Below are 24,213 nucleotides of genomic sequence, written 5' to 3'. Positions count from 1 at the left end.
CCTATTCTTTATCCCTCTGGGAGTCTGGAGCAAAATTCTTTACAGGCATCGGAAGGTGAGAGTTCTGATTTCTGTGATTGATTCTCTGCTGGATATGGATGTTAGCAGGTGGATCCATACCCACTAGCCTGTTTCTGTATTTCCCTAGAGGGGAGGGGAGGTTCCAGGACATATTGCTAAAGTTGTCTGCCCAGGGAAGTCAGGGTGGTGTCATGGTAGCATCTGTATCTTGGTGGGTGAAAGGTGGTAAGATATAAAGCAGGGCATATTGTTTAATAAACAGGAACCCAAAGGTAGGAAGAGAGCAGATGTAACTAAGGGTCTTCTGTGGAAAGAAGATTGGAAGTCTATTTTAGGCATGTTCCTAGGGACCCATGACTTTAGTAATTTTTGCCTGAAAGATTTTTAATATGATATTCTCATGGAACAGAAACTTCAGATTCATAAACATAATTGGTTTTAGTTGGAGACTCCTGAACTCTCTTTTAGGGACTGACTTTTCTTTTATCTCAGATCTCTTACTCTTTGGTCTCATTTCAGACTTGTAACAATCTTCAAACCCAGTTTGGCCACTGCCTTCCTTCCCCGTTCCTGCCCTTCTGCCCCAAAGAATCTGAGGTAACAGACAGTCAGAAAAATCTACATTAGCTTTTTTTGATCATCTTCAGGGCTTCTCTGTCCTGAGTTGACTTTTCCAACTAGAGACAGAGAGACAGAGAGACAGAGGTAAGGGAAAGAACTTTTTTCTTTCTTTATTGGGGGATTGATGGTTTACAGTCAACTGTAAAATACAAAAATTTGTATATGTGCAACATTTCCACATAACAATACAACTTGCATGTCGGGCTGAGCTTCACTGACGGGAGACAGACGACCCGGGACTCATGGTTGAGCTGTAGGCAGTATCTCTTTATTCATGCGGAACGCAGCACAATCTAAGCCAAGCTAAAGCTAAACTAAAACTAATATACTTGCCATGTAGGGTGTAAACAGGATGTGATGTAGAAAGGGTGGAGAGAAAAGTGAGTGGTGAAAATCAGGGTGTGACAAGGAGAGGGAGCGGAGCAAAAACACATCATGAACCAGTGGGGATTAAACCAATGCCCTGCAGTGGTTATGTAAATAGAATACAGTGTTAAGCAGGGGGGATTAAACCAAATGAAACAGAAGGGGTTTTAGAAGCAGAATTAGAAGCAGACCAACACTCGCACTAGGTCCTCCTTTGCCATCATGTTCTAGGACCTGAACCCTCCCTCCCAGCCCCTGGGAGAGAACTTTCTTCAGTGTGGTTGGGGCTGCACCAGAACCAAGCCTACCATGAAAGAGGTTCCTAAAGACCTCCTGTAAACAAGAATATCCCCAAATACTTTCCATATATTAGAGCAAATAAAAAGTGGTTGAATGATGCCACTGTAATACCTTAAATCCATAATATCAATAAATGTCAATAGCTTAAATCCACCCATTACAAGGCACAGAGTGGGAGGATGGATCAGAAAACGCAACCCAACCGTATATTGCTTGCAAGAATCACATCTGACCCAAGAAGACAAACACAGACTTAAAGTGAAAGAATGGAGAACTATCATACATGCTTATGGACCACAAAAAAGAGCAGGAATAGCCATTCTCATATCTGACACAATAGACTTTAAATAAAATAATAAAAGATAGGTGTGGTCATTACATAATGATCAGAGGATCAATAAGTCAAGAAGATTTAACAATTATTAACATCTATGCACCCAAATGAGGGCCCATCTAAATACATCAAACACTTGCTGAAAGAGCTACAAAAATACATCAATAATAATACAGTAATAATAGGAGACTTCAACACCCTACTCTCTCACTTAGAAAGATCAGCTAAGCAGAGAATCAACAAAGAAACAAGAGAATTAAATGAAGAGATGGACAGACTAGACCTCTTGGACATTTTTAAGAGTTCTTCACCCCAAGAAACAGGAATACACATTCTTTTCAAATCCACGCAGCACATCCTCAAGGATAGACCACATGATAGGCCACAAAGACAGTGTGAACAAATTTAAGAGCATTGAAATCATACCAAACATCTCAGACCACAGCGGAGAAAAGCTAACACTCAACAACAAACAGAAAATTACTATAAGTCACAAAATTTGGAAACTCAACAGTATACTGCTTAATAGCTGATGGGTCAAAGAGGAATTCAATCAAGAAATTCAAATGTTCCTAGAAACAAATGAAAATGAAGACATGAGCTATCAGAATATATGGGACACAGCTAAAGCTGTACTAAGAGGGAAACTCATAGCCATACAAGCAGACATTAAAGAACAAGAAAAAGCTCAAGTAAACGACCTTCCTGCACGCCTTGAGGACTTAGAAGAAGAGGAACAAAGGCACCCTAAAGCAACCAGAAGGGCTGAAATCACCAGAATTAGGACAGAAATAAAGAGCATTGGAAATAAGTGAGCCATACAAAAGATCAGTGAAGCCAAATGTTGGTTCTTTGAAAAATTAAACAAGATTGACAGACCCTTAGCCAGACTCACTAAAAAAAAAAAAAAAAAAAAAAAAAAGAAGACTCGAATAAATAGGATGGTAAACAATAGAGGATAACACAACAGAAGACAGCACAGAAATAAAAAAAGTCATGCGAAGCTTCTATGACCACCGAGCTAGAGCATCTGGAAGAAATGGAAGAAGTCCTAGAAACATTTGTTTCATTTATCTTTTGTATGGCTTTCTGTCTTCCAAGCATCACCCTTTAGACTTCTAGCAATTATGTGAACTGGCTAACATCCTTCCATTTAGTCACTCTTCTCCAGGGTCAGTTTCTGTGCTGACTGCCAACAGCCCTTTTTGCTAGGCATCAAGGCAGGATGGTTTTAAGTCGAAAAGTCTTTCTGGGGGTCATTCTCTAATTATAGCATAGCTTTAAAAGTTTTTCATTAGTGATTTAATAATGATTAGCAAAAGTGTAAGATAATAGGCATATAATTCCACTCAGTTCCCACCACCAGAGTTCCGTGTCCCATCCCCTCTGTTGGAAGCTCCCCTATTCTTTATCCCTCTGGGAGCATGGACCAAAATTCTTTATGCGGTGTAGGAGGTAGTAGTTCTGGCTTCTGTAATTACTTCTCCACTGGACATGGGTGTTGGCAGGTGGATCCACACCCCCAGCCTGTTTCTGTCTTTCCCCAGTGGGGCAGGGCTCTGGGGAAGGGAGGTTCCGGGTCACATTGGTGAGGTTGTTTGTCTAGGTGAGTCAGGTTGGTGTCATGGCATCTGCATCTTGGTGGCTGAAAAGTGGTAAGATATATAGCAGGACAAATTGTTTATTAAACAGGAACCCAAAAGTTGGAATAGAGCAGATGAAATTAGGGGTCTGTGTGGAAAGAAGTTTGGAAGTCGATTTTGGGTATGTTCCAAGGGTCCGTGACTTAAGTCATTTTTGCCTGAACCTGATAGTTAACATGCAGGTGGGCTAAAAGGATTGTCTGGAAAGATGATGTCAGAATTGACAGTAGGGTTAGAAAGCTGGATTGGGGCAGAGAGTAGCTCCAAACATGAGGGAAGTATATGAGTATCTTGAAGTGTAAACCCCATGAATCTACCCTGGGCCCGTATCTGCTCATATTCAACATGGGAGCCTATGTAACTTCTGAGTCCCTGTCAGCCTGAGCTTGCAGTCCATGCTCATGGCTGGGAACATTCTAGGCACTACTCATTTCAGGACCCGTCTCCCTAGAGTGGCCCAGTAGGCTGAACCAGCCTCCCTTGAGAGAGCTGGGTCAACTTACAGCATATCTTTCTGATAATTTACAATGATAACTTCTTTGCCTGTGCCTTTGAGATATAAACCTTTGAAAAGAGCATCTTGCTAGATCTGCACTTCAGGATTGCCTTTCTTAGCCTGTGGGAGTTTGTCTTTTCCAGTCACTACTTTGTTCCCTCCCTGAACTCATTAGTTTCTGGTCCGATGAGTTTCCCATGAGGAAACTACCTTGCTGGGACAGACAGCGTGTCCGTCCAGACCAAGCCAAGCCCCTTAGTGCCTCCCCCTTCGAGCGTTTGCTTGCTCCTCCAACACAGGTCATCTCTCCTCTGGTGAGCAACACTCATCTCCTTCCATTAAGTTGGAATGCGCATTGTTGACTGATTTCTCCATAAAGTGCTGATTTTTCTGTGCAGGATTTGCAGACTCCAGACAGACGTTTAATCTGGTGTCTGACAGACACCTCCTTCCTCTCTGGCTGCATCTATCACCGACTCGACTCTCAATGAGCTCATCCTACGCCACAGTTTCCATTGAACTCTGGCTCAATTTACTGGAGACAGTAGGCCCTAGTAGAAATCTCTTTAATCTGGAGACAGATTCATAACAAAATGTGGATTTCATTTCTTCACTGTTAACCCCAGCTTCTAAGGCAGTGGTGAGTTGGGGAACAATAAAATAAACATCAAGCATCATATGGAAAAAATCTATTGGAATGTGATATTCTTGGCAGGAAATCATTTCAGTTTGGATAATGTTTGTGAAGCATCATTGCTGTAAAGACTATCATTCAAGTGAGTTTTATTTAGTAGCCGAAGAACTCGAAAGGCTCTACCATTTCTGGCATGGAATGTAGGTTTGCTTTCTGAAATCAGTCTGGGCAAGCCTCTTCACACACAGCCATTCTTAGAAAGCCTTTGAATTTCTATTTTTACTTATACTGGTGACAAGTGCTCCAAAAATAAAAGTGCTTTGAGGTTCTGCCTGTTTCTTGCTTTAGTCAGACTGAGAATGCTCCAGGGAGAGCCCAGGCACTTGCCGGCCCTCTGTCTCCCTCACTGTCAGCACGGGCTTGCTGGCACCTAGATCCAGGGCAAGGTCTTGGTGATAGGCGTTGAAGTCAAGTAAGGAGACTTAGCAGGAGTATGCAGTGCTCTGGGCTGCACTTGCTGAGAATGTAGCTGGAAGCCAGAACAGGGGGCTGAGGGTAGGGGGTGTGAGCCGAGAGGACCCGGGTCATCCGTTGTGAGCAACTGAGGTTGCAGAAGGCTGGAAGCCAGAGGTTGGAATGCTTCTCCCTTGGGGCTGTTCCTCTTCCTCTGAGGAGCCTGCTGGGGTTCCGAATTGTTGCTGCGCATTGGCGAGTGAGCGAGTGTGAAAGGTCTACCTACACCCTCATTCTGGGAAACTACAGCATAGTCCTTTCTTCCTCTCTTTTTTCCTTTTTTTAAAAAAAATTTCCTTATTGAGGGATTAATGGTTTACAGTCAACAGTGAAATACAATAGTTTGTACATGCATAACATTTCCACATAACAATACAACCCCCACTAGGTCCTCTGCCATGGCCCAGGACCTGAACCACCCCCCCACACACACCCTCCCCAACCTTGGAGACCAGCTCCAGTCCAAGTTCTGCTTAGTGTTTTCCCTTCTGATCTTGTTTTTCAGCTTCTGCCTGTGAGTGAGATCATCCCATATTCATCCTTCTGTTTCTGACTTATCTCACTTAACACGATATCTTTGAGCTCCATCCAAGATGGGGTGAAGAAGGTGAATTCACCATGAACCTGGGACTTTGGAGCCTCAGGAATAAGAGTCTCTTTGCACAACCATTATGCCTTCTACCCCTGTTCACATTTCTCAGTTTTCTACATAACAGTTCAACTCCCCTCTAGGTCCTCCTCTGCCATCATGTTCCAGGAATTACAAAAAAAAAAAAAAAGAACAGTGAACACTAAGCAGAGCTTGGACTGGGTCTGCTGTACTGCACCAAATAAGGGACTCTGGGCTAGGGCAGGGTTGAGGTCTAGCACAGCCCTTTCATTGCTGGCATTGGCCCAAGCTTTGGCCGTAATGCTTTACTCTGTGAGACTCTGCTGACACACTCCCTGATAGGCCCTGTCGATCACTGGACACCTGACAACTGCCCCTTCTTTCCATGTGCTTCCTTCTTTATTCATTAAATTATTTAAGTTAAGATTTTGCCTTCAGGATTATCACTGGAGCTCGGTGCCAACACTATGAATCCGCTGCTCCTGGCAGCCATGGTTTCCGTTTTATTAGATAGGACAGAGAAATTGAGAGAGGAAGGGAGAGAGACACCTGCGGACCTACTTTACCTCTTGTGAAGTGTCTCCCCTGCAAGTGGGGAGCCGGGGCTCAGGGCCCGCCCATACTCTTGACCAGAGGCACCATGGCCCTCTCCTCGGGCTTCCTTTGCCTCTGCTCAGTCTTTACACTGGTGACTCTCACTCCATACTTGCTGATAACAGTCCATAAACCATTCCTCTTGGAAATGCTTGTTAACGTGGACTGTCAGTCTTGCTAGTGCCTTATCTTCCTTTTATTTCACGAATGTGTGTGTGTGTGTGTGTGCCAGTATATGTGTGTGTGTGCATGTGTGAGTGTGTGTGTGTTAGTGTGTGTGTCTGTGTGAGTGTGTGTTTGCATGTGTGTGAGTGCCTGTGTGAGTGCGTGTGTGCACCCACATTTATGACACATCCACATGAACAGGAGGTTCAAGGTGGCTCTGCTTTCTGAGCTCTGGGATATGCAATGAATGTGTTCACCTAGGAAAGGAAGGGACACACACACTAACACACACACTCACACACACACACTCACACACACACATACACACACACTCATACACACACACTCACACACACACATACACACACACTCACACACACACACATACACACACACTCACACACACACACTCTCACACACACATACACACACATACACGCGCACACACATGCATACACACACTCACACACACTCATACACACACTCACACACACACACACACATACACACACACACACACACACACACACACACACACACACAGTTTGTTTGGCTTGTTTTTATTCTCCCATCCAGTCAAAAGTTCATTGCGTAAAAGATACGTTGCCAGAGGATGACACTATCTATGTGTTCTTCCTGACTCCGTAGTTCTTCTAGCATTTGCCCTTCTTCCGTAGCCAGTCAACAGCATCAGGTTGAGCCTGATGTCAAGTTTCGAGACCTCCTTTGAGTCTGGAGAGGTGGCAGGCGTTGACTATGTGGGTCATAGTCTGTCTGGAGCCGCAGGGGCAGTTCGGGTCGTCTCTGGCTCCCCAGTGATGGAACATAGCGGCGCACCGGCCATGGCCTGTTCGATAGCGATTGAGGAGGGCCCGATCATAACGTGCCAGGTCAAAGCCGGGTTGACGCTTGCAGGGGTCTGTGATGAGGTGTTTGTTCTTGACCTCAGCTGACTGCCAACTCTGTTTCCAAGAGTCTGGAACAGAGAAGTTCAGTGTAGGCGTAGGGGACCAGATTGGATGACGAGACATCAAGCGTTGGACAGGGTGGGCGAAGATATCCGCGTATATGGGCAGGTCCGGTCGAGCGTAGACGTGGGAAATGAACTTAGATGATGCCGCATCCCGACGAATATCTGGCGGGGCGATGTTGCTAAGAACTGGCAGCCATGGAACCGGGGTGGAACGGATGGTTCCAGAAATGATCCTCATGGAGGAATATAATTTGGAATCGACCAAGTGGACATGGGGGCTACGGAACCATCCTGGGGCACAGTATTCTGCAGTGGAATAGCATAATGCCAGAGATGATGATCGTAGTGTGGAAGCGCTCGCGCCCCATGAGGAGCTGGCCAGTCTTGCAATGATGTGATTCCTCGCTCCCACCTTTGCTGAGATGTTTGTGAAATGACAGAGTGCGATCGAGAGTAACGCCAAGATAGACTGGCTGGGCTTCATGCCGGATTCTCGTATCGCCAAGCTGCACATTAAGCTCACGCGAGGCCGAGGCATGGTGTAGATGGAAAACAGATGATACCGTTTTTGCAGTGCTAGGGATTAGTCGCCATTTTTTACAGTCATCAGATATCAGAGACATGTCTTTCGTGAGTGTTTCCTCGAGGATGTCAAACTTGGATGCCTGAGTTGCACAGCAGATGTCATCAGCGTAGATGAACTTCCTTGAAGAAGTTTCTGGGAGGTCATTGATGTAAATATTAAATAGCGTAGGAGCCAGAACAGAGCCCTGGGGGAGGCCACTTGAGACAAAGACTTGTCACCCAGATGCACCCGGAATCTTCTGTTTTGGAGAAGAAACGATATAGTGTTGGCCACCCATGGAGGCAGGCATCTTGACATCTTGACTAGGAGACCACGGTGCCAGACCATGTCATAGGCTGCTGTGAGATCAACAAAGACAGCACCCGTCTTTAAATTCTTCTGGAATCCATTTTCAATGTAAGTGGAGAGGGCCAGGGCTTGTTCGCAGGTAGATCTTCCTGGGCGGAAACCAGCCTGGACGGGTGATAGGAATTTCTCTGTAAGATGAGAAATACGTGACAGAAGCAGCCTCTCAAGGAGTTTGTAGCACACGGAGAGGAGAGAAATTGGTCTATAGCTGGCGGCCAGTGTTGGGTCTTTCTTTGGTTTCAAAACTGCTATTATCTTTGCACGACGCCAAACTTTGGGCATAGACTCAGATTCCAAGATGTGGGACAGGAATGCAGCGAGCCACTTCTTTGCCGCGGGACCCAGGTTAAGAATGCGTTCTGGGGTGATGTTATCATAGCCAGCAGCTGTTCCCAGATTAACCCTCTTCAAAGCGTCTTCCAGTTCAGACAGTGTAAAGGGAGAGAGTTTTGGAGATGGACAAGATAACCGGAAGTGGGATGACCACTCGTGGGAAATTTCTCTTTTCCAGACTGGGTCGATCTTAGCACGTCCAACTTGAGTTAGGTGACTGGCCACTGAGTTTGGAGATACGGGAGGATGGGAGACGGGAGGGGGTTGGCTACCGGCACCCAGTAATAACTAGAAAGAAAAAAAAAAGATGATTCAGCTCAGGGCCTTTCCCTCCTTTCCTTTGTTGTTATTATTATACTTCTATTGCCATCAGGGTTATTTCTGGGGCTCAGTGTCTGCACTATGAATCCTCTGCTCCCCCTGGTGGTCATTTTTATTTCTTTCTAATTTTTATTAGGCAGAGAGAATTTGAGAGAGGATAGGAAGACAGAGAAAGAGAGACAACTGCTGACCTACTTCACAGCTTGTGAAGCAGACCCTCTGCAGGCAGGCCTCTGATTCCTCATGTGTGTGCTTAACTTGGGCCCCGCCTGGCTCTCCACAGTCTCTTTCTTTTTCTCCAGGGTTATCGCTGGGGATCTGTGCTGGCACTACAGCCCCACTGCTCCTAGTGGCTGTTTTTTTCCATTTTATTAGACAGAACGGAGAGAAACTGAGGTGGGGTGGGAGACAGAGACACCTGCAGACCTGCTTCAGTGCCTGTGAAGAGACTGCCCTGTAGGTGGGGAGCTGTGGACTGGACCGAGATCCTTGCACAGGTCTTTGCACCTTGTCCTGTGTGTGTTTAACCCCATGTACTACCTGCAGCCACCCCCCGGTCTTTTGCTAAATGCCAAAGTGCTGCTCAAGGCACATCTCAGCATACTTCTTTGCAGCACTACTGTGTTATCCCTCTGCAAGGTAGTATTGATAAACTTATGGAGTAAATGTCCTGGATCCCAGGAACCTGCCAGGCTTCCAGTGGCATGTTTTTTCCCAAATAATTCAGCTGGACACGTCCATCTGGAAGCAGTTTCTTTTTTTTTTTTTTCATATATATATATATATATATATATTTTTTTTTTTTTTTTTTTTTCCTCCTCCTGGGCTTGGTGCCTGCACCATGAATCCACCACTCCTGGAGGCCATTTCCCCCCCCTTTTGTTGCCCTTGTTGTAGCTTCGTTGTGGTTATTATTATTGCCCTTGTTGACGCAATTCGTTGTTGGATAGGACAGAGAGAAATGGAGAGAGGAGGGGAAGACAGAGAAGGGGAGAGAAAGACCACCTGCAGACCTGCTTCACCGCCTGTGAAGCGACTCCCCTGCAGGTGGGGAGCCGGGGGCTCGAACCGGGATCCTTACGCCAGTCCCTGCGCTTTGCGCCACATGCGCTTAACCCACTGCGCCACCGCCCGACCCCCTGGAAGCAGTTTCTTTGCTGCCTTGTGCCTCTCAGTCGACCCCTAGTCGAGTCTACAGAAGAAATACGTTTTGCAGAAAGGTTGAGGAATCCCAAAGGAACATTTAACATTCTGCCAACATTCTCACAGGTCAATACATTCCTCTGTCAGGTTTTACATTAGTACTAGCCACCACAGAGACCCCCCAGGGCCCTGACACTTCCACACCCACCTCCCCTTTAGTGAGATACATGCCCCTGTGGTGTTCTCTCAAGGAGGTATTTGGCCATGGTCTCTACAAGCAGAGGAAGAGATACTTATCACTTCTTTTTTTTTAAATTTACTTTTATTTATTTAAAAAAGGAGACATTAACAAAACCATAGGATAAGAGGAGTACAACTCCATACAATTCCCACCACCAGAACTCCATATCCCAGCCCCTCCCCTGGCAGCTTTCCCATTCTCTATCCCTCTGGGAGCATGGACCCAGGGTCACTGTGGGATGCAGAAGGTGGAAGGTCTGGCTTTTGTAATTGCTTCCCCGCTGAACATGGGTGTTGGCAGGTGGATCCACACTCCCAGCCTGTCTCTCTCTTTCCCTAGTGGGGCAGGGCTCTGGGGAAGTGGGGCTCCAGGACACATTGGTTGTCTGTCCAGGGAAGTCTGGTCGGCATCCTGCTGGCATCTGGAACCTGGTGGCTGAAAAGAGAGTTAACCTACAAAGCCAAACAAATTATTGACTAGTCATGGACATAAAGGCTGGGATAGTACAGATGGAGTGTTGGGGGGGGGGTCCTCCATTTTGTAGATAGCTAGTAGGCATATTTTAGTTATATTTCAAAGGGCCTGCAGCTATACTAGTTTTTTATTTCTCTGAGCCTGAAATCTGATATGCCGGTGGATCCAAGTTATTGTCTGGGGAGATGATGTCATGGCTGGAAAAGGGACAGAAAGTTGGATCAGGGAAGAGAGTAGCTCCCTAATATAGGGAAGGGATATAAATATTGTTGACTATAAACCCCGTTGATTTGATGTGATCTGGGGCCCATAATCAGCTTAGGAGCCTATGTGACCTCTGCATCCCTGTAGATCTGAGCTCACATTCTGTGGTCATGAGTAGGAACATTCCAAGCTGCCCCAATATCAGGACCCATCTTTCTCAGGTGTAGAATAGAGTATGTTGTCCATTCTTCCTTAGGAGGATGGAACATTCTCTACCATTGTTGATCCAAGTTGAAGGCAAGGTCCTATGGGGGCCCACAAAGGGGTCTATTGTGTTGTTCCTGATAGAGATGACAGGTAGAGAGGGATTTATTTGAGGTCTAGGCCCATCATGTCTGTTTGGGAATCTCAGGACTCCCCGATTAGGTCCCCAGCTGATGGGGTGGCCTGATAGTGATTAAAGAGTCATCATTAAAGTATGCCAGTGTCTTGCCCTTATTCAGCTTTTGCAGTCCTTGCTTTTCTAAGGTTAGCTTTGGAGTGAGTGAGAGAACTGTAATAGGAAGTAGGTGAGGAGGGTATCTATGTCTAATTAGACACTATTTCATCAGGAACTTTATACTGACTCACTGCAGACAACTGTGTACTTTTGCTTTCAGGTATATATTTTGCCCTGGTTTATGAATACATATGAACATGTGCTCTATCTCATGGGACCTGGTCTATATCTAGGTTTTGGCCTTTGTTAGGAAGTGAACCGCCTGGAATGGAATTAGAGAATCCTATGAAAGGAAAGGTCTCACATGAGTGATGAAGCTTAAGGGTTGTCATTCCACACCTGAAGTCTCTGGACACAGTCTGAAGTGAAGCATGCTGAAGTGGTACTTGTTGCATTGATTAGGTTGGGATCGGCAGATGCAATATTATTTGGTATGAATTGAGAGAAGCCTGCAGAAAAGTGAGCCCCACCCTACAGGTTCCAGGACTGGGGAAAATATAGGCTCTATAGTGGGAATGTGAGGTTCCTGCTGTCTTAGGGTTCAAGAAGACAATAGATAGTTATTGTTATCATCACATTATTTGGTAATGTGTTAACTTTGAAAAATCCTTTTTGTTCGGATTTGCTATATAATACCCAACATCACCATAATTTGTGTCATTTGACATTATTTGTATATAGCTGTGCCACTGGTTGCTTCTGTTTTCCCTGGTCTAGGCTTTTGAGAGAGTCAACATATCAAAGACTCAGCCTATGTATTAAAAATACTCAGTCTGTGCTTCAAAAAGTTTGAGACATACAATTGGTTTTTCCCCTCTTATATTAATTAGTGACTTATATGACTACAAATTGATAGGAGTGTACATAAACACCATTCCCACCACCAAAAGACTGTGTCCCATCCCACCCACCCATAACCCCTACCCCGCTGCTGCCCTGGAAAGCCAAATATCCACCCTCACCCTCACCCAGGATTTTTACTTTGGTGCCCTACTCCAGAATTAGTCAAATTCTGCTTTTAGTTTCCCTTTCTGTTCTTTTTTCACAACTTCTTTGATGAGCGGGATCATCCTATACTCATTTTTATCTTTCTGACTTAGCTCACTTAACATAATTCTTTCTAGCTCCATTCAAGATGGGTCAGAGAAGGTGGGTTCATTGTTCTTAATAGCTGCATAATAGCTTAATAGCTTCCATTGTATATATAGACCACAGCTTTCTCAGCCACTCATCTCTTGTTGGGCACCTGGGTTGCTTCCAGGTTTTAGCTATTACGCATTGTGCTGCTATGAACATAGGTTTACACATATCTTTTTGGTTGGGTGTTATGGAGTCCTTGGGGTATATCCCCAGGAGAGGAATTACTGGGTCATATGGAAGGTCCAGGTCTAGCCTTGTGAGAGTTCTCCAGACTGCTCTCCACAGAGGCTGGACCAACTGACATTCCCACCAGCAGTGCAGAAGAGTTCCTCTGTCCCCACAACCTCTCCAGCATTTGTTGCTGCTGTCCTTTTTGATGTATGCCATTCTTACAGGAGTGAGGTGGTATCTCAATGTTGTCTTTATTTGCATTTCTCTGACAATCAGCAACCTGGAGCAATTTTTCATGTGTTTGTTAGTCCTTTGGATCTCTTCTGTAGTGAATGTTTTGTTCATATACTCTGCCCATTTTTGGATGGGGTCATTTGCTATTTTGGTGCTAAGTTTGCTGAGCTCTTTGTATATTTTGGTGATTAGTCTCTTGTCTGATGTATGGCATGTAAAGATCTTCTCCCATTCTGTGAAGGGTCTCCTTATTTGTGTTATAGTTTCTTTGGCTGTGCACAAGCTTTTCAGTTTGATACAGTTTCATTGGTTTCTTTCTGCTTTAGTCTTCCTTGTAATTGGGTTTGATTCATCAAAGATGTCCTTGAGGTTTAGGTGGGAAAGTGTTACACCAATGTTTTCCTCTAAGTATTTGTTAGTTTCTGGTCTAACATCCAGGTCCTTGATCCATTTGGAGTTGATTTTTGTTTCTGGTGAGATAAGGTGGTTCAGTTTCATTCTTCTGCATGTTTCCATCCAGTTTTCCCAGCGCCATTAACTGAAGAGAGCCTCCTTCCTCCATTTAATACTTTGGGCCCCCTTATCAAAGATTAGATGTTCATAGCTGTGGGGATTTATTTCTGGGCTATCAATTCTGTTCCACTGGTCTGTGTGCCTATTTTTGTTCCAGTACCAGGCTGTTTTGATGATGATGGCCTTATAATATAGTTTAAGATCTTTGAGTGTGATGCCTCCATTTCTGTTTCTTTTCCTCAAGATTGTTTTGGCAATTCTAGGTGTTTTCTGGTTCCAGATAAATGATTGTAGTTTTTGTTCTATTCTCTTAAAGAAACTTGGAGACACTTTGATGGCTATTGTGATAAATTTGTATATGGCTCTGGGGAGAATATTCATTTTGATGATATTAATCCTTCCAATTCATGAGCATGGGATATCTTTCCATTTCTTGGTATCATTTTCTATTTCCTTGATTAGTGACTCATAGTTTTCAGTATACAAGTCTTTTACTTCTTTGGTCAAGTTCATTCCTAGATATTTTATTGAATTTGCTGCAGTAGTGAATTGGAGTGACTTCTGGATGTCTTATTCAGATTTAGTGTTTGCATAAAGAAATGCCACTGGGGGGGGTGAGCTCAGAAATAATCAAAGGATTTTCCTTTGTCCCCCTAACCTCTGTTTGTGAGCTCAAGAGAGAGTTATGGGACTGTATTTTGGTGTCACTCTGACCAGCCCGTGTTCACCCTCCTACAGACAGCCCAGTGTCCAACCCTGATCGCGGGTTGCAAGCTGCTGCCTCTTGGAGCTCAAGGCAGCTGCGGCTCCAAAGTCGCCATCTTGGCTCCGCCACCATACTCATGCTCCTGTGGTGTTCTCTCTAGGAGGTATTTAACCATGGTCTCTGTGAGCAGAGGAAGAGATACTCATGCCCCTGTGTTCTCTCTAGGAGGTATTTAACCATGGGGTCTGTGAGCAGAGGAAGAGATACTCATGCTCCTGTGGTGTTCTCTCTAGGAGGTATTTAGCCATGGTCTCTGTGAGCAGAGGAAGAGATACTCATGCCCCTGTGTTCTCTCTAGGAGGTATTTAGCCATGGTCTCTGTGAGCAGAGGATGAGCTATCAAATAAACAAAGAAATACACACACACACACACACACACACACACACACACAGAGAGAGAGTAAATAATGGCTGTTGGGAGTAAGGGGATTCATTTTGTAGTTAGTGAGCTCCAGTGATAACCCTTGTGATGAGAGGGGGAAAGAGAGGGAGATGGGGAGGGAGAGGGGGTTGGCGGAGGGGGAGGGAGAGAGAGAGAGGGAGAGAGGAAAATGCGGGAAGAGAGGAAATAGAGGAAAGAGAAGAAAAGAAGGGAGGGAGAAAAATCTAAGAACACCGGCCCCCATGACTGATGGGATTGCGCTGTGGTAAGCCTCCTCCTAACTGTCTCCCTTTCTTCTTCCTTCTCCTTCTGAGAAGTGGGAGACCCTTTTCTGATGTTGACCATACAAAATTATCAGTTTAGTAAGCCAGCAGATTGGTTCTGCAAAAGATTCTCCTGCCTGAGGCTCTAAAGTCCCGAGGTCCCCAGGTCCCAGGTTCAACCCCTAGCACCACCATCAGCCAGAGCTCAGCAAGGCTCTGGTCTTACTGTGTGTGGCTCTCTCTCTGTATCTTTCTGTAGGTCTCTCATTAAAATAAACAATTTTTTAAAATTACCTACGTAAAATATCAGCACTAACTGGAGTTGGAGCCATGCTTGTAGTTGTCCTCCAAGGACCAGGCCCGATGAGCCTGAGACCTGAATTCTCACCCCTGCTCACTGCACTGACAGGAGAAACGTGCACTGCAAACAGAATCACACAGTGTGAGGCCCTGGCACAAAGAAAGAAGGAAAAATTTATAGGGTATGATCCATGCAGAGAGCAGTCCCCAAGGGGAACTGTGGGTGGGTTGCAATGAGTTAGTCGTACGATACCCACTCATGAAGCCTCGCAACAACGTAGACTCCCCCCAGATGTTGATAATGGGAGCCAGGGGTTGGTGAAGGGAGGCGACTGTGGGAAGTCTGCTTTGTGCTTCCTTTTTCTTTTTGTATTTTACTTTCTTTTAAGAGTTAATCACTAAGTCCTTAAGTAAATACACACATTTAATTTTAATTAATGTTTTATAAGATAATAGGGGTATAGGACACAACCAAAAAAGAAAACTACAGACCAATATCTCTGATGAACATAGATGCTAAAATATTGAACAAAATTCTGGCCAATCAGATACAGCAGTATATAAAAATATTGCTCCTGATAACCAAGTAGTATTTATCCCAGGGCTGTAAGTTTGGTTTAATATACATAAATCAGTCAACATGATCTACCGCATCATAAAAGCCAGACCAAAAACCACATGGTTATATTAATAGTTGCAGAGAAAGCCTTTGACAAAAATACAACATCCCTTCATGATCAAAAGGCTACAAAAAATGGGAATAGGTGGAAAATTCTTCAAAATAGTGGAGTCTATATATAGCAAACCTATAGCCAACATTATACTCAATGCTGGAAAACTGGAAACATTTCCCCTCAGATCAGGTACTAGACAGGGCTGTCCACTATCACCATTAGTATTCAACATAGTGTTGGAATTTCTTGCTATGGCAGTCAGGCAGGAGCAAGGAATTAAAGGTATACAGATTGGAAGAGAAGAAGTCAAACTCTATTTGCAAATTACATGATAGTATATGTAGAAAAACCTAAGGAATCCAGCAAGAAGCTTTTGGAAATCATCAGGCAATACAGTAAGGTGTCAGGCTACAAAATTAACATTCAAAATTCAGTGACATTCCTCGATGCCAACAATAAGTCAGAAGAAGAAATCCATAAATCAATTCCTTTAACTATAGCAACAAAACAATACAATATCTAGGAATAAACCTAACCAAAGAAGTGAAAGCCTTGTATACTGAAAATTATGAGTCACTACTCAAAAGACACAAAGAAGTAGAAAGATATTCCATGTTCATGGGTTGGAAGAATTAACATCATCAAAATGAATATACTACCCAAAGCCATATACTAATTTAATCCTATCCCCATCAAGATCCCAAGCATATTTTTAGAGAATAGAACAAATGCTACAAATGTTTATCTGGAACCAGAAAAGACTTAGAATTGCCAAAACAATCTTGAGAAGAAAGAACAGTACTGGAGGCATCACACTCCCAGATCTCAAATTGTATTATAGGGCCATTGTCCTCAAAACTGCTTGGTACTGGAACATGAACAGACACACTGACCAGTGGAATAGAATTGAGAGCCCAGAACTAAGCCCCCACACCTGTGGACATCTAATCCTTGACAAAGGTGCCCAGACTACTAAATAGGGGAAGGAGAGTCTCTTTAATAAATGGTGTTGGAAACAATGGGTTGAAACATGCAGAAGAATGAAACTGAACCACTGTATTTCACCCAACACAAAAGTAAATTCCAAGTGGATCAAGGACTTGGATGTTAGACCAGAAACTATCAGACACTTAGAGGAAAATATTGCAGAACTCTTCTTTGCATAAAATTTAAAGATATCATCAATGAAACAAATGCAATTACAAAGAAGACTAAGGCAAGCATAAACCTATGGGACTACATAAAATTAAAAAGCTTCTGCACAGCTAAAGAAACTACTACCCAAACCAAGATACCCCTCACAGAATGGGAGATCTTTACATGCCATACAGCAGACAAGAGTTTAGTAACCAAAATATATAAAGAGCTTGCCAAACTCAACAACAAGAAAACAAATGACCCCATCCAAAAATGGGGAGAGGACATGCACAGAATATTCACCACAGAAGAGATCCAAAAGGCTGAGAAACCCATGAAAAAAGCTCCAAGTCTTTGACTGTCAGAGAAATGCAAATAAAGACAACAATGAGATACCACTTCACTCCTGTGAGAATGTCATACATCAGAAAAGGTAACAGCAGCAAATGCTGGAGAGCATGTGGGGTCAAAGGAACCCTCCTACATTGCTGCTAGGAATGTCAATTGGTCCAACCTCTGTGGAAAACAGTCTGGAGAACTCTCAGAGGCTAGAAATGGACCTACCCTATGACCCTGCAATTCCTCTCCTGGGGATAGATCCTAAGGAACCCAACACACCCATCCAAAAAGATCTGTGTACACATATGTTCTGAGCAGCACAATTTGTAATAGCCCAAACCTGGAAGCAACCCAGGTGTCCAACAACAGATGAGTGGCTGAGCAAGTTGTGGTCTATATACACAATGGAATACTACTCAGCTATTAAAAATGGTGACTTCACCATTTTCAGCTGATCTTGGATGGAGCTTGAAGGAATCATGTTACGTGAAATAAGTCAGAAACGGATGAATATGAGATGATCTCACTCTCAGGCAGAAGTTGAAAAACAAGGTTAGAAGAGAAAACACAAGTAGAACTTGAACTGGAGTTGGTGTATTGCACCAAAGTAAAAGACTGGAATGTGCGGGGGGAGGAAGAGTAGAGGTCTTGGAAAAGGATGACAGCGGACCTAGTGGAGGGTTGTTGTATTGTTATGTGGAAAACTGAGAAATGTTATGAGTGTCCAGTTATGGTATTCACTGTCAAATGTAAAACATTAATACCCCAATAAAGAAAAAAGATAACGGGTGTAATTCCACAGCACTGCCACCACCAAATCTGTGCCCCACCCCAGCCCCAGTGATAATGATCAGTGTTCCCTTGGGATGCCTCCGTCTTTCTGCAAGCCATATTCCTACCGTAGCATCTGTTAGAGCGCCATGTGAAAGATATAAGCCAGCAAAACAGCTGTTTTCTGGTGGACCTGTCTAGTTGAATTATTTAGAAAAATATATATGCATGTATTCTCATTGCAACCAGGGTTACCACTGGGGCTTGGTGTGGGTACTATGTGTCTACTATTCCCACTGGCCATTTTTCCTGTTTTATTATTTTCTTTCCTTTTTTTAAAAATTGGATAGGACAGGACAGAGAGAAACTGAGAGAGGAGGGGGGGGTAGAGAAGGAGAGAGAAAATAGACACCTGCAGACCTGCTTCACACTTGTGAAGCGACACCCCACCCCTGCAGGTGGGGAGCCGGGGTTCAAGCCAAAATTTCGTGAAGATTTTGTGTCCTGCAGAAAGCTGAAATTTCCTAGTGAAATGCCACATGCAAAGCCCAGCTCTTCTGGTGCAGAGATCTTTGTTATGATTGTAGTCTCTGACCCCATTCACTTCTTAGCAGAGGTTAGCCTTAGATTCTAGAAGCTTCTCTCACTGAGCTTGAAGACCTGTCAGGGTGAGGACTTCAATCTTACTTCTGCTCTTTCTTCTGTGGACGCATCGGGGTGAGGTGCTCTGTCCGCCCACCTCTCTCCTCAGCAGAGTTGGTCTCCGCGAGTCTGCCAGAAGGTTGCCATAGGAGGACTACACCCACTCTTGGCTTCTCTTCTACCCATCATGCACATGTGGTGCCCATGTGGCCCTGGATGGCATTCACTGTGGACGTTATTGCCAGGCTGGCTGGAGTAACGAACGTTTTATCATCTGCAGCTGAGAAAACACTGAACTCTCTCTCGGGCTGTTTTCTGTGTGAGCAAATCTCATGTCAGCCAAGGTAGAAGGAAGAGTTTCAATAAGTTTGAACAGTTTCATGATGTAATCTAGGTATGAGGATCACGGGTAATTGCAGAAAAGTAAAGGTTCTCACTCTGGGGCCTCTGCTGGTCAGGACTCTCTCCTTTCTTTGCCATTTTGCTTCTCAGATAGTCTTAATATGGTTTCTATAAAACATTTATAAAATTATCAAGGACTAAAAAATGTGAAGCTGAGGATGAGTGTCCATGGTTCTTGTCAGTCGCTGAGCCTTCACTGGGTATCAGGGGGCGTTATGTTTTGTCATCTCCAGGTTTCATGGCTCTAGGCTAATGTACATGTACATGCATGTTGCGATTTTTCTGATGACCCAGTGTATAGGGAGACGAAGAGAGGGACACACACACACACACACACACACACACACACACACACACACACACACGACACTGAAGCTTCCCCATGGCAAGGGAGCCAGCCTCAAATGGGGCTGCATGCATGGTAAAGCTATACCACTGTCCAGGTGAGCTATTTTGCTGTCTCTGTACATAGCAATTTTATGTCACAGCTTAGAGAGGATATTATCACTATCCTTAAAAATAACCAAGGCTATTTGAACATTGTCCCCATCATATTTGTTAGGATTTGGGGTACCCAGCTAAAATGCAGTGTTCCTAATTATATTTGAATGTATTATCAATATTTTTTTTTGCATTGGAAACAACATTCTTCATTTTAAAAAACTAAATCTGATAACTGTAGGCTATCAGGGATTAGGAAGACCCCTCCCTCCCTCCAGGTCATGGATAAAGGCTTTACTCAGGTAGAGGGAAAGACAGACTGCGTTTGAAGTGATGAAGAAGGTCAAAATAAATTACACTACCCACCAAAGGCTAGTCTTCCTTTGAAGTGGAAAGTCATAGGAAGATGGGCTTAGCTAATGGTTTACAACAGGCGGAGAAAGCAACAGACAGCTGGAAACCATCTACTATGTAGCTAGGTTGAGCTGACATCCTACTCACATGCTAGGAAAGGGAGAACAAGTGAGGAAGAGCCCTGACTGACAGAGCTGCTAGTCAAGGACTGTCATCTCCTGCTATGAACACAGGTGCACGCGGGTCTCTTTGGATGGGTGTGTTGGGCTCCTTAGGATCTATCCCCAGGAGAGGAACTGCAGGGTCACAGGATCTATCCCCAGGAGAGGAACTGCAGGGTCACTCCACTCTGGCCTTCTGAGACTTCTCCAGACTGTTCTCCACAGAGCTTGGACCCATGACATTCCCAGCAGCAGTGCAGGACCCCACAACCTCCCCAGCATTTGCTGCTGCTGCCTTTTCTGATGTGTGACATTCTCACAGGAGTGAGGTGGCATTTCATTGTCTGTATTTGCATTTCTCTGGTATCCAGTAACTTAAAGCACTTTTTTCATGTGCCTATTGACGCTTCGGCTCTCCTCTTTGGTGAGTGTTCTGTTCATATCCTCTCCCCACTTTTGGATGGAGTCAACTTTTTTTTTTTTGCTGAGTTTGGCAAGCTCTTTATAAATTTTGGTTTTAGCCTCTTGTCTGATGTATGGCATGTAAGGATCTTCTCCCATTCTGTGTGAGGGGTCTCTTTGTTTGGGTGGTGGTTTCTTTTGCTGTGCAGAAGCTTTTCAATTGGATGTCATCCCCAGGGTTTATTTCTGCTTTTCTTTTTCTTGTAATTGGTCTTCAGTCATTGAAGTTGCTGCTAAAACTTAGATCATGAAGAGTTCTGCCAGTGCTTTTCCCTAAAAATTTGATAGTTTCTGGTCTAACCTCAAGTCTTTGATCCATTTGGAGCTGACCTTTATGTGTGTTGAGATATAGTCACTCACTTTCATCCTGCTGTACATGTTAACCCAGTTTCCCCAGCACCATTTGTTGAAGAGACTTTGCTTTATTTCCATCTAATAGTCAGGGTATTATACTGGGCACCTTTGTCAAAGATTAGATGTCCATACATGTGGGGACTTTTTCTTGACTCAGTTCCATTCCACTGGCCAGTGTGTCTGTTTTTGCTGCAGTACCAAGGCAGTTTTGATTGCAGTGGCCCTGTAGTGCAGTTTGAGATCTGGGAGTGAGATTCCTCCAGTTCTGCTCTTCTCTTGAAGGTTGCTTTTGTGATTCTGGGTATGGTATTTTATGATTCCAGATGAACTTTTGTAGCTTTTGTTTTATTCCCTTTAAAAATATGGTGGGACCTTGAAGGGATTGCTTTAAATCTGTAGATGTAAATCTGGGTAGAATAGTCATTTTGATAATGTAAATTCTTCTAGTCCATAAACATGGGTTGTATTTTCCATTTCTTTGTATCTTTTTCTATTTCCTTGAATAGCGACTTATAATTGTAATTGTCAGGATACAAGTCCTTCACTTCTTTAATTAGGTTTATCCCTAGATATTTGATTGTGTTTGCTGCTCTAGTAAATGAGACCAATTTATTAATTTCTGATTTCTCTGACTTAGTGTTTGCATAGCACAAACTCTAGTAGCCTGAACTTGGAAGTAATTTATGTGTCCAACAGCAGATGAGTGGCTTAGAAAGCTGTGGTAGTATACACAAGGGAACTACTCATCTACTAAGAATGACTGATTCACCACTAACCACCCAATTACAAAAAGAGGAGGGGGCCAGATAGTGGCACCCTGCTGCTTAAGTGCATGTGTCACCATGTGAAAGGACCCAGGTTCAAGCCTCCTGTCCCCACCTGCAGGTGGGAAGCTCATGAGTGTTGAAGGAGGGCTGCAGGTGTCCCTCTCTCCCTCTCTATCTGTCCTCCCCTCTCAGTTTCTCTCTATCCTATTAAATAAGTGAAGTTTTAAAAAATTAAAAAGCATTTCCTGAGAGGATGTCTGGTTACATAACATGTAGTAGTCAGAGTTATGGGGGACTTTGCCTTGGTTTGGGCTGATAATCAGATCTGATGAGAGCCAACATGGTAGCCTAATTCTAAGAAAAAGCCCTGGTTCCTGAAGAGAGTTAGCAGGATGTTGGATGAGAGTTCTGACTAGGGGAGTCGGGCGGTAGCGCAGCGGGTTAAGCACATGTGGCGCAAAGCTCCAGGACCGGAGTAAGGATCCCGGTTTGAGCCCCCGCTCCCCATCAGCAGGGGAGTCACTTCACAGGCCGTGAAGCAGGTCTGCAGGTGTCTGTCTTTCTCTCCCCCTCTCTGTCTTCCCCTCCTCTCTCCATTTCTCTCTGTCCTATCCAACAACGAAGACAGACAACAATAATAACTACAATAATAAAACAACAAGGGCAACAAAAAGGGAATAAATAAATATTTTTAAAAGTCTTGACTAAACCCCCTCACCCCCCCCCCAAATAAAAAAGACTTGGAAAACATAGCAGGGACTAGTGAAAGAGGGTGCCGGCCAGGGCAGGGCTGCTCATGGAGACAGTAGCTTGAGACTTGATTCTCCAGAGACTGTTTGACTCTGGGTTCAGACAGACATGGAGCTCAGGTGGTCTTCCTGGTCAGGCTGGTCAGGGTCCAGGAGGCCCTAGACCTGTGAGAATGATGAAGCGCTGAAATCTGAGTAAACGAGAGGAAAGCTGGGGTAGAAGCCACACGACTGACTTCCTGTTTGCCAAGGACATGGGTGAGGCAGAGAATAAGTCACGTATCAGATAGCATTTGAGAAGCAGCAGAAACAGCTGGAGATGGAGCATGGATTGAAACAGCAGAGTACAGGCCAAAAAGGCAGGTGAGTCACCGTATAAAGACAGCACTGGAAGCCATAGAGGTCTTCTTCCTTTGAAAACAGCAGCAATTATTACAGGGCGCGAATAGGCTTTTGTAGGTTGTGTGTGATCTCTGGGTAGGCTCCCACACTCAGCAGGAACCTGTCCTAAAAAGGCCTCTCTGAGGAGAGCTTGCAGGCTGGCAGCATCAACCTCAACAGAGAGCAAGTTTTTATTTTTATATTTGAAGTCACAGTTGATTGAATTTAATACAGTTTGCAAAGTCATAGAACTAAACCCACTTGCTGGTGCCTTGGCACCAAAGTCCACAACATCCTTTGCCTTTAGTTACATTGATTTATGCATTTTCACTGATATTCTTTTGAAAGATTTTCTTTATTTAATATGAGAGACACAGAGAGGGACTATCTCTCTGTCATATTGGGAATTGGAACCTGGGGTCCCAGGTTTGCAAAGCACATGTCCTCCCATGGGCCACCTCCCTGGACGTGTGACTCTTTATTCTGAAGACTGGTCTTGGTCCCTGGACGTGTGACTCTTTATTCTGAAGATTGGTCTTGGCTACAGAGTGTTACCTTATTTATTTATTTATTTATTTTTACATACTTAAGTTAGATTTTGTACAAAAAAGTGTTTGCAATGTGATTGCAAACTTTTCTTAGGCCTGCCTTACTTGTATGATGATTCATATTAAAATGTTGAAAAGTTCACTCTTGGGATGCTGTCTGTCTAGGCTCTGAAGACTTCGCAATGCTCAGGGTTTCAAGAGTTGAGAAATGCTCTCCTCAGTATTTTTTTCTTAATCTTGTAATTTTGGAATGCTCCCCCCCCATCTCATCTTTGATATCTGGTTCCTGCTCAATTGGTGTTTTCTTCTCACTGACCTGAGTATTTTATTTATCACATCTTCACTTACATTCCTGAATGTAAAACAAACTATTTCAAATTGAATTTTACACTTAAAGAGTTGAAACTGAGGCAGAAATCCATTATTCTTGGGGTGGTGGTGGATACAAACAGAATAAATAAAAGCATTCATATTCCACATTCAAGGCCAAAGCCCAGAAATTTAATCATCTCGTGAAAATAAACCATTTAAACACTACTTAATTCATCACTGACTTGGTCTGGAAATTAGATATCAAGAAAAAAAAGGAACAATAAAGTTCTGTTTTTATGAATAGTCTAAACCATACATGTTTGGTTTAAATGTTGATTTAATAGAAAATTATATGAGTTCTTGCTGAAGAAAAGTCTTGTTTTCAAGGCAGACTACTGTGGCTCAGCAGGAAATGTTAGACCGTGAAGGCATAGGACTGGGAGCCTGCTGCTAGCTGCTTGGCCTGGTTTGCTTCACTGACAGCAAGTGCTTTTAGGGCTGAGGCTGTGACTTCTCCAAATTCAGAGATGG

Source organism: Erinaceus europaeus, chromosome 10, assembly GCF_950295315.1.
Source record: "Erinaceus europaeus chromosome 10, mEriEur2.1, whole genome shotgun sequence".
In the NCBI taxonomy this organism is placed as follows: Eukaryota; Metazoa; Chordata; class Mammalia; order Eulipotyphla; family Erinaceidae; genus Erinaceus; species Erinaceus europaeus.
This window is presented reverse-complemented; position numbering follows the sequence as displayed.